Genomic DNA, 12,003 nt, shown 5'->3' on the forward strand with positions numbered 1-12,003 from the left:
TTCCTTGTCCTGCAAGACTTCTGTCTCAGACACCCACTCAATCCTTCCTCATGCATTTTTATTCCCTTTAGGACTTAAGGGAGGGGAGCAGAAAAGCTCCAGCTTTTTCAGGATTCTTCTGAGTGTTGGAAATGCTGGAAAGTCCAGCATGCCTCATTAGCATACAGATGGTTGCTCTAGGATGCAAACTCTCCATGCTATTGAGGAAGCTGTTTGTTGCCACTTCTCCTTCCTCTCTCTCTTTTCCTTCTTCTCCACCAGGAACGAACCACACAGCTATGTGCTGTTCCATCTCTGGGTGCCATGTGGTGGGTCTGGAATTCCCATTTTCTTCCACACAGCTCTTGGCAGCTATAGGGCTGAGAGTTTAGGGTGAAATAAGTTTAGAAAGAACAGAAGATACAAGGAACTTCATTTTCCGCTGAAGATGAATGTAACAACCAAGAATAAAAATGAGTAAGACTTTTTTTACTTTACTTTGAACTTACTCTATCTAAGCATGTAATTCTTTATGCTTGGGAGGGCTGAGTGCATAAGAACAATAGCCTGTATTTCTCTGACATACTTACTGAAGCTATTTAAGATAATATTCTTTTTCTGTGTACAGCTTCTCAGCCATGTTAAACTCTGCTCATTCAATGGTTCTAGCAAGCCACTAAATGGCTTTACTGAGATGGGCATGACAACTCCTAATCATTCCACTTTTTCTACTAGCATCCCAGTGAACATGAGTGCCATCTCCCCAAATAGGCCTTCCTATCAATATCTGAAGGCTGAGAAGAGGGGTTGAGGTCCTCTTCAGCAAAGTCGAAATTGAAAGAGACCAGGATTTCCTTTTCCCAAGATGAAGCTGTGATTAATATGCTGCACTGTAGACAACTTTAACCAAAAATGTCTTGGGAGAGATAAAGTGTCAACCGACCTAATACTTTTAGCTAAGGAAATGTTCTGATGGACACTAGCTCTCTGTTTCAAGAAGTACTTTATACATACCTACAAAGATCAGAATCATGCAAGCCATAGTATTCCCTGTGACACTTTATGGAAGAGAAAGTTGGACTCTGAAGCAGCAGGATAGGAAGAGTATTGACACCTTTGAACTTTAGTTTTGGAGAAGACTCCTGAGAATAGTGTGTATTAATACATTTCCTGATAGTAGCATTTACTCCTGATAGCAGCATCATGCTTCATATCCAAACATTAAGTTCATTATTATTATTATTATTATTATTATTAAGTTCCATTATTTTAAAGGGGAAAAGTGCACATTTTTTGATGTGTACAGTAAATCCTGAATTAGTCTTGCATCTAACTTCTTACTGATCAACTGATCGATCTATTGGTAGCATTTATCTTAGCTTTCTAGCCTGGAAATCTCAAGGAGTGGTTTACAAAATTTTAGAAGCAGGACAGACTGGCCTTCAGGCTTTTAATATATAGTAAAAAAGGCAGGCTTCTGATGAGAATGGTGGCTTGAACAGCATTTCTTTGCAAAACAGGTTTGGAAGTAGACCTGGTAGCATGGTGTTTAGGGCTCAGGCAGGATTCCCAGAGCCCAGAATGTTTCCTAGATAAAGAAGAACCCTAGGAATTAATCCTTGTGTCCTCCAGAAGGCCGATCATAGCCAGAAGATTGTAAATGGAGTTTATAGATAGAGCGGTGAGTGATTAGCTGGGAGGCGGTGTGCCATCTCTTTCCCAAACTGCACTGCAGCCATTTAAACGGACTCTAAAACTGACCACCCCATTTCTTAATGCACCAATTTACTTGCCTTTTCTTTGCTTAAAAGAGTCTTTTTCCAGCACAGAGATGAGATTTCTCGTGGTAACTGTTACATTATTTTTGAAACTTAACTGTCGAGTACTCGAACTTGGTTTTGTACTTTATGTTTTGGGCAAAAGAACAGAAAGCTGAACTGTGGATTTGTTTTATAGAAGCAAAGGACTATACATATATATATATATATATATATATATATATAATTTTTATTGTTTTATTGTTTCCTTTTGGGATTTTACGAGTCTGTTTTGTTGGAATTGGAACTTTCATAGCTATCGTGAGAAAGTAAGTTCTGTTGCTTTTTTCTTAACAAGTTAATTGGATACTTCCGGTAAACACCTCTAGTGGCAAGACTTTCGCTTTTGAATGATCTCAGTCACTAGTATTTTTCCACTGACTTTAAGATTAGGCTGTACTGGCTAATTTTAACCACCAGAGGGAACTCATCATGGCTTCTAGGAGACTATCTCATTGTGGTTGTGATGATGGGGAGATGATGAGAAATATGATTGATGAAATTTCTTATACTTTTAAACAATCTTTTGCTGCCTTTGAGAAGAAAATGGAAAATAGATATTCTGACTTTGAGAAAAAGATGGAAAGTAAATATGGAGACTGAGAAAATGATGGAAAGTAAATATTCCGACTTTGAGATATAAAATGATGTACCGTTGATATTTAACTCCTGACAAGCTGTCCAAAAGGTATAATGGGGCATCAGATGTTTGTTGGAAATGTTTACAGGGTGAAGGAACTTTCTATCCTTTATGGGGGACTTGTGGAAAAGCTAAGAAATTCTGGAATCAAATATGTATTATTATTCAAATAATTCTCAGAGTGGACTTACAACTGAAACCAGAATTGTTTCTCTTGGGTCTGATGGACCAACAGCTTGAGAAGCAACATGGAACTCTGTTCTTATATATGATAACAGCAGCAAGACTCTTATATGCTCAAAGATGGAAGGATGCACAAATTCCCTCAACGGAGGACTGGATGATTAGGTTAATGGAATTGGCGCAAATGGCTAAACTGACAGCACTGATAAGAGAAAATACTGTAACTGGATTTGTTTCTATTTGGAAGCCACTTTTGGACTATTTGCTTGTAATGCAAAAAAATGAAGTTCTGATTTTAGGTTTTGATGATTAAATGATCTGATTTTAGAGAAATAATGTTACTAAATGTTTAATTAATAGTAAGAGATTAACTTGTATGTGCTTTTATATCTGTGTTGGAGAAGGTCAGAAGCCACCTGTCTTATATGTTTTTCTGTCTATTCCTGCACTATTTTAGTTTTTGTTTCTTTTTTAGACTTGTATCCTATCTGTCCTATATTCTGTATTTTGTATTTTAATTATATCTTAAAAATTAATAAAGCTTTAATAAAAAAAAAAGGCATGACATGGGGGAAAGGAGATGAGTAAAAGAAAGCAAATAATGTAGGACATGCAATGAGTTTGTAATTTTTATTTTTTTCATTCCTACAAGGCCAGCTATAATCAAAATGGGGTGTTCAGGGTGGCCCATATAATGACCTCAGCAGATGGTTCAGCTTCTGTTCTGCAAGGCAGATGATTCTATGGATTGCAGCAGCACTGTAATGATTCCCTATTCAAAATCACTCACACAAGGCTTTCATGGGCATCTGATTTAATAATGAATAGTATGCAGGTTCACAAGCAAAGCTGAGAATAGTAAAAGTGTGGGATTTCTCCCAGTAAAAACCCAGGCAGTGTCCAGTCCCTCCCCCCAGAGTCAGTACAATTCCATTCCCTGCAGGTGCCCCTAACGGTTTCTGCCGGTCTTCGGGAAATGTCCTTGACCAGTCAAGATAACCCAAACATGCATTCTTTACTCCTTGCACCACAGCCTGGTACAAGGGAACAGGAGCAGCCCCCTCCTTTTGTCATGTTCACTGTTCCAATGTTCCTGGTACATCGTAACGTTTCGCATGATACATGTTTGGTCTCGGGAGGGAGGATTCCTCTTTGGGGAGTTGTTATCTGTTGGCTGCTGGGTTGGAATGTGTTTGGGTTATCTCAATTGTTCAAGGTTGCTTTCCCAGAATGTGTGTAAAATGGTTAACAGCACCTGGGAGGGGGGTGGTTGCTATGGCTGGGTAAGGGGAGGGATTACGTTTGGAGCCAAGGGTTTTTAGTTTGTATTTGGCGTGCTTTTAGTCATTCTCAGCTTTCTCTGTATTTGCATACTATTCTACCAATAAATCAGATTTCATTAAGTATCTGCTTGTGAGTCTGAGTATATCAGGATAGGCAATTCATTACACCTTTACAGCAACCTGTGTCAGCACCAGCATGGCATGGGAACATGTTACGATGTTTTCAAGGAACATTGGAACAGGGACCATGGCAAGCACTGAATGATGAGGATATTCCTGCTCCTTCATGCTAAGTGGAACGATGTGCTCAACCACTCAAGCCCTATTGGTCATAGTGACATGACCTCCCCAACCTTATTTCAAGTGTTGGGTCAGCAAAATAAATTTCAGTCTCCACCTTGCTGATCATCAGCAGTGACCAACTCTCTGTTTGCTTTCCTGAAGAGATTACACAAGGCTTACAGGTGAATATTGAACCAGAACTTCAAAAATCTGAGTAAACATATTTCAAATATGCAAGAAACGTGGCATCAGTATGTTTGGCCAAAATTTGATGCAAAGGCTACCTTTTGATGGTGCAACTTTTCCATTCAGTGTTTCTTGAAATTCATTTTTTTCATTTCAAGTACTACCAGTGTCCTACCACATGCCACAATTCTCTGAAACCATGTTATCCAAATAACTTGTAGAAAAGGCAGCTTAAAGACAAGTTTGTGGACTTTTCTAGGTCTTTTTTTTTTCCTTCTTGCTTTCTAATGCTGTAGTAGTGCACAGGAGCAGCATCCTAAATTGCAAGGTTGTCCAATTATAATGTCGGTTGTAACTGCCAGATATAGAATAACTATCACTGTACTTCATAAAAGTTGCCAGTGCAGAATTTCTAAAGGACAAATGACTGATACCATTTTATGCTATTAAATTTTAAGAGATTTGTATCACTAGGAAATGTTATCCTGGGGAACGGTGTTAGTTCTAAGTTATAATGTTCATTTGGAGAAAGATTTGGGAGAAAAACTGCAGCATGGCCTTAAAAATCAAGTGCAACACTTTCCCTCTTCTCTCTTTGCTGATGTTTGTTCTAAGGCAGGACCACACAAAAACAAGGGGACTTGACCTTTGAGCAGGTCAGAGCACCCTCCAACAGCAGACATGGCTAGGAGAAAGAAATGGGTTGACTTAGACAAAAGCAAACTTTGATTTCATTTATTTTGAATGCAATTAAATTAACTACACACAGCAGTCCGTGTGCTTAATGATTTCTCCTTCCTACTACATTAAAGGTTTCAGTTTTGTCAGCAACTCCGAAGGAACTCTAGGAAGCTTCATGTAAGGTTTCAGGAGTACATATGAGACTGTCAGATCTCAGATATCATATTTCTATTCTATGGAGATCAGTACCAAGTGACACTAGAACAGGGCTATAGCAAAGTTCTTGACTCACTTGTACATATTGGTCTGATTCTACTGGAGATCTCTGCATTAGCAAAAAGTATTAATGACAATGTTTCACTTGCATCATCATTTTTGCTAGGATTTATTTTATGGGTATTAATGACCAGGCTCAAATTATCATGTTTTGGACACATTATATGATGAGCTAACTCTCTGGAGAAGTCTCTAATGCTGGGAAAGTTGAAAGGAAAAAAAGAAGAAGAGGAGAATTAGCAGCAAGGTAGATGAGCTCAATTACAGAGGTGATGAGTGCACCATTAAAAGACTTGAAGGACCAGGCTGAAGACAAATTGTCCTAGACTGAAACACCCACCTGATGGTACATAATCAGTGTTGAACTGACTTTCTGAACTAAAAAGGAAGCCAAACTGAGGAAATGGAGAGATCCAGGTCCAAGTCCCAACTTAATCACAGTGCTCACTGACTTTGAGCCATTAACTAACTCTTAGCCAAGTATTATTATAAGGTTGTTTTGGAGAGATGAGAAAGAGAAGAGAAGAGGAACAGGAAGCAATGGCGGCGGCAGCAGCAACAGCAAGGCATCTTCAACCTTTTTATATATGTACCATTTTGAATACTGAAAAATCTGATGTTTCCTAGTAATTGTTTAAGCTGATAAAGAGTAGCACTCTCTAAAATCAGCACTTCAATGAAATGTCAAAGAATGTACAGTACTGTAGGTGAAGGGGAAGATTTTTATGTACTTGGATCTATGCGTTTGCATACCTGAGCTAATATATATAACTAACATAAGAACTGTCTCCAAAGCAGAAATACCAAATGTCAACATAGCCTGCCTGCCTGCCTGCCTGCCTGCCTGCCTGCCTTTCCTCCCTCCCTCCCTCCCTCCCTTCCTTCCTTCCTTCCTTCCTCTGAAGCCTTGCAGAACTAGATATGCACCAATGCCAGAGGAATATACTGACAAGACATGGCAAAGAACAACAAGACAGCAGGTGGCTAGATCGTAATGTGAAAAACACATAATCGTTCTTTTGGATGGGTTTGTAGCTCCCTGTTGCTTGGAAAAGCAGCATAGTAGTAAGGAAAAAAAGCATGTTGAGGCCTAGATCAGGTTTCAGGATCAGCCAAGGTCAGCTACAGTAAGTGCTATCATCTAGTTGGAGAAAGGGGGAATATGGAACTTCACGTTTCTTGCTAGCCACAAATCTTGTGAAAGCAGGCATCTTGTGCTAAACCAGCTTTTGTGAAACTGCACTGCTTTTCTGCATTGAACAGGGTAGAAAGAAGTTTCATCATACACTGATTCAGAGTTTTCAAAATGAAATGGGATTAAATTATTGTAAGAAAAAGTTACATAACAAAACAAAAGGTTATGCATTCATGATTCATATTTGCATACTTCACTTCATATACCTCTCCAATGAGATAACCTATCAGCTTCTGGAGAGGCTGGATAAATATAGACACTTGAGATCTTAGACTGTATGATCTTATTGGATTTACCATATCATTATTGGGAATGAACATTATTTTGTGTAAAGTAATAACATTAAAACCAATAACTGCATACACTCACCTGGCTGCCACCAGATTATATTCTGTTGCTCTGGATCAGAGCGTCTGTTCATTTTGTCCAGGGTTTGTTGTAAGTTTGCATATCTACAAAGTTAACCCAAGGTTCTTTTGTGGCTTAAGTGAAACGGAGAATGACCTGCCTCAACCTTTGTCATGATTACTCCCTGAGAGTCACAATAATGTAATAATGTAACTTTTTTTTTTTAATTTTGCCTTTTATGATGCCCAAAATAAGTAGTGTTAAACTGCCTCAATCTGCTAAATGATAAGACAAACTTGTAAAAGCAAACCTCAGTAAAATAACGTTCCTCATGAATTGTTCAATCTACATTTGGGGAATCAGTAAAATGACATTCCTCATGTGCATTCAATGTACAGTTGGGACCCTCCCTCTCTCCCTTCCTGTCACAACTGAAACCCTAGCAAAGAAGTATAAATAAAAGTTTGGAGTTCAGCCATCCTTGGAGAAACATAGTATTGATGAGTCAGGAGTGGTGCTTCATAGCATTGATGAGTCAAACATGGGCTTCTAGTAGCAGATATTGGAGCCTTCTCTCTTGTGTCAGAGGCAGCCTGCATCACTGTCAGACACTATGGACATAATTTCCTTCACCTGCCTACGTATTCAAAGGCATGAGTGACAAGGTGAGGAGACTCTTTCAGTTACTTCCCAGTTTCACTCTTATTTCAGGTTTATCAAAGTGCCTCCTCTCCCTTTCCTCTAGGTTGTTACCTTTGAGAACCGGAGCCTGTACCCATCCATTTGGTCTGTAACCTTTCTTGGAATGTTGACTGTCTCCAACCCTTATGATCTAAGGATCTGACATTTGCCTTCAGGTGTCTAAGTTTGGGGATCGGATAACTGAGACAAGCATTAACATAAGAAATGACTTACTCTAAAAGCACTGGCACTGCTTCATGAGTCTCAGTTAAGACTATGAATTATGGTACAATGCTTATAATGTCTATAATGAAGAAAAGACTCTTGAATGTTTATGGCTGCATAGGTATGCTAATGGTAAGACCTTTATCTGCATATTAAGGCTGCCTTGTCTTTTTCAGCAAATAGCAATTGTTCTGCGTACAAGCCAGTATGGAGCCTGGGCTCTTAACATAATGAAGTCTTTTTTTTTTCTTTTTTAAGAAATATCCTTCCCCATTACTTCTCCAGCTCAATACAATATTCCTAGTGAGCTATAATATTCTCCAGCAGCTACATCCTCTGAACTGTCTTCAAAAGCAGTACCACACAAAGTGAATTATGTGAACCTGACCTTGATACTACAAGGCAGAATTCATGGTTTTTCTGGTCTAACAGGAAAAAAAGGCAAAATATACTCTGACAGATTGTGTGAAATATGTGCCAGATCCTGCTGCAATCTGGTGTTCCAAATACTCTGAGTGCTGTTTGAAAATGGCTATCACTGGGAAGGGTGGGCTTGTGCATTGACAAAACAGGCAAGCCTACCCTTCCAAAGGGGGTTTCTGTGAGCATATTGAGGATGATTTTGTCAGCATGTCAGGATCAGCTGGGAGTGCTGTTACTGTGCTAGCCTCCCTGCTATGTGGCAGCCTCCCTGCACATGCTGCTTGGTGTTATCTCAGGTTTGGCAATGGAGTTACTCAGGCATAAGGTTCTAGGGGACTTCAATCTGCCATCCCTGGAGGTAGATTTGGAGGCAGTGCAAGAGTATATGGCCACCATGACAACCATACACCAGCTTATTGCTAGCTAGATTCACAGTGGGGTCACATGCTAAACCTGTCTTTTGTCTTGGTGTGGTGGTCATGTGATCTAGAGCTGAGGGACATTGACAACCATCTTTGTCATGGACAGATCATTCCCCGGTGAGCCTGGAGTTTACTGCAGCACACAGACACACACACACACACACACAGGGAAGGGGAGTCTATTTGAAAGGCTCACTTCAAGCATTTAATGGACCTATTGGATTTCAAAGGGAACTTGGGGTTTTGCCTGAGTCTTTGATATATGGTCCACGTGAGTCCTTGGTTACCACCTGGAATGAGGTGGTGGCATTAGACCAGATCATGCTCATGCAGACTCTATCTTTTTAGACCCTGGTGTGCTCCCTAGTTTTCAGAAGGCCTCTGAAGGGTGAAGGGATGCCTAGAGTGTTGCTGGAGGAAAACTAACAGTGAATCTGACCAGACCCAGGTAAGAGTCTTTGTGAAAGCCTATCTACTGTAGTGACAATTTGAGCAGCAAAAAGAACTTATTTCTTCACTTTTATTGTGTCATCTGGGTGTTGATCAACAGCTCTGTTCAGGGTGAACCAGTCCCTTTTGGGTAAGGAAGGACTGGTGGAACATCTTCAGGGTAACTGTGAGGACTGTTTTTAACACCTGGTGGATAAAATTGCTCTAAGTTAGACTCCAGCTAGGCAGGTCCTGTGGAGGTGACCGAGGCACGGTGTTGTGATGCATACACATACACACACAAGAAAGTGTTTTTGTACCTGAAACACTGGAATTTCAGATCTGATCAATGAATAGATTTTAAACCCGATACACACACACACACCCATCATTAGCACTAACTCACTAAAAGCATGAAAAATCATGAAACATGAATTTTGTATGACTTAACAAGATGTTTTATCAGGAGGAATAGACCACCTAATTTATTTTTAGACTTTTGAGCTTCTTTTCTTTCTCTGTTAATGTCCTCTTCATTTTAAATGACAAACCCTTAATTGCCTAATCATCTTTAAAAATATACGAGATTGAATTGCAGCAGATATTTTTGAATTGTGGACATTTGCTTATTGCTTCAAAATTGGAAGGGGGGGGTCACATAAGTCCATTATATAAAAAAGGATGGCCTTCATTACCTATATTTACTGTAACTGTGACTAGGTGGCCTACCCCACCACCGCCTTGTTTTTTGTTTTTTGGAACAGCAAGTACATTTGGAGAAATTGAACAACCCCTTTTCCTTCCCTGCAAAGGAGAACAGAGCATAAACAAAGTTATTTAGGTTTATCAGGGAAACGAGCATGAAAAGAACAAATTAAGTTGGGAGCTCGGATGTGGTGACTGTTCACCCATTCGTTGTCACTTTTAGGGAAGTGTTTCCACTGAATGAGGTACTGATTAAAGTGCTTAACAACACAGGTGCCTTATCAGCAGCAAAGTGTCCTTGGCTGAAATGCCTGAGGCAAAGGAATATGAAGCTTACATGGGTTGGTTCTCTGAGAATGTGGTGAATGCATGAAGCCAGCTAATGCGTGTAGAAACTTCTAATGGCAGGTGAACCAAGAGAAGGGAGCCTGACAATAACAAATTGGGTCACTGCATGCTGAATCATCTGAAGCTTCCAAATAGTCTCCAAGGGCAGCCCATGTACAGTGAAGTTCAGTGGTCCAGCCAACAAGGAGCAAAGCTTCCTGTTCCAAAATGGCTGCAACTGGCACATGAGATGTTGTCTGAAGGAACTCCTGGCCACAGCCATTATCTGCTGCTCAGGTTCTACTCATATTTAGTGAATATGAGTAGAACTCCATTGCAGATCTCCCATGAACTTACTATTGGACTGCAGACTGACAGATGGTGAGGAGGGGGGAAGGGGACAGTGTTCATAGTTCTTCTCCACTGTTAGCTCTCACCTGCAGGAGATCAAATGAACAAAGATAGGTTGTTAAACTAATTCCATGAAAATAATACCTCCTAATTTTCAGCTGCACTAATTACTTGGCCTCAGAACTCTAAAGATCTTTCAATTTAATCTACCATGCAGGGTTATTATGAACAGCCTATGGGGGCAAATCAGCATTGACCCCCCAAAAAAAGTACTAGTTGATAAGAAAAAAAGGGTCTTGTAAGCATTTTTTATTGGTTGGATTTGCATTTGTTTTTACCCTTTATGCTTATGTCTGATTTTATAGTACCCCACATTGTTCTGGGAAGCATGTGTTGGTGTTCGAATGTGTACATGTACACATACACACAAAGATGTGGATACACACATATTATGAAATCCTTCCTGTGTTCTTCATTAATATGTTAGTGTTTTATAGTTTTATTGTTTTAAAACGTTTGAAAAAAATTTGCAGTCTAACCCAAAACTCTGGTTGTTGGGGGATTAAATAATAAACAAAATAAATGCAGTCTTCAAAGGCATTCTGAATTTTAGAAAAGTTCTAGTTGTGTGAAAAAAAATATGGGATGGGGAACAGATGGAGAACCATGTATGCTGTTTTAAACTCTTTATCAGAAGCATAGATCAAAATATAATAAATGTGCTGGATCTTATCTGAACCTCCGTCATCACAAAACTATTAATAGAGCCCTTGTTTTTAGCCTGGTAATGATTATAATTGAATTGATTCATGGCGGGGGGGGGGGGGGAGGTTGTTTCCCTCTCTCCCCTACAGGTTACTAATTAGATTTGACTAATTTAAACCTTAGTATTTCTTAGGAAGCTTCTCTAAGCATAGCTAAGGCCTTTCCATTTACAGAAGTATCTCCACCTCAGGACCGCCTCTGAGCTCAACTCTACTGGGCAGTAGATTTAATTTCCGTCTTCACTGCACTGTATTGAATTGCTCCCAAACTAGTTTCTCTCCACTCTGTCTCAAGAGCAGGGCCAGTGCTACTATTTCACTACAGGTAGTCCTCATTTAGCAACTGCCTCATTTAGCAACTGTTTGCAGTTACAATGGTGATGAAAAAGTAACTTTGCAACCAAACCTTGCATTTATGACCTTTGCAGGTCTTAAAGCAAATGAAAGCTAAAGTAAGATTGTAAGCACAGTTTTACTTAGTGACCACTTCACTTAATGACTGAGTTGCTGGTCCCAGTTGTGGTTGCTAAACGACTACCTGTACTTCCTTTAAAATGAGCAACGAGGGCCCCCCCAAAACCATCTTCATAGCAGACGACTGCTGCATTGCTTTGAAATCACAGAAGCAGCCAACATAAAAAAGAACTGAGACCAATGATGGAGACCAGGTGGAGTGCTGGTTGGATGTCAATTCACACTTCCCTCATCGTTTTGAGGAGGATCATTGTGAGGAGAATCACAGCACACTTTGAAAATGGTTCTGAGGGGCAAAAACAGGGCCTGAATGGGCATGCCCTCACTTTCAC

The sequence above is a fragment of the Candoia aspera genome, chromosome 3 (assembly GCF_035149785.1).
Source record: "Candoia aspera isolate rCanAsp1 chromosome 3, rCanAsp1.hap2, whole genome shotgun sequence".
NCBI classification, from domain to species: domain Eukaryota; kingdom Metazoa; phylum Chordata; class Lepidosauria; order Squamata; family Boidae; genus Candoia; species Candoia aspera.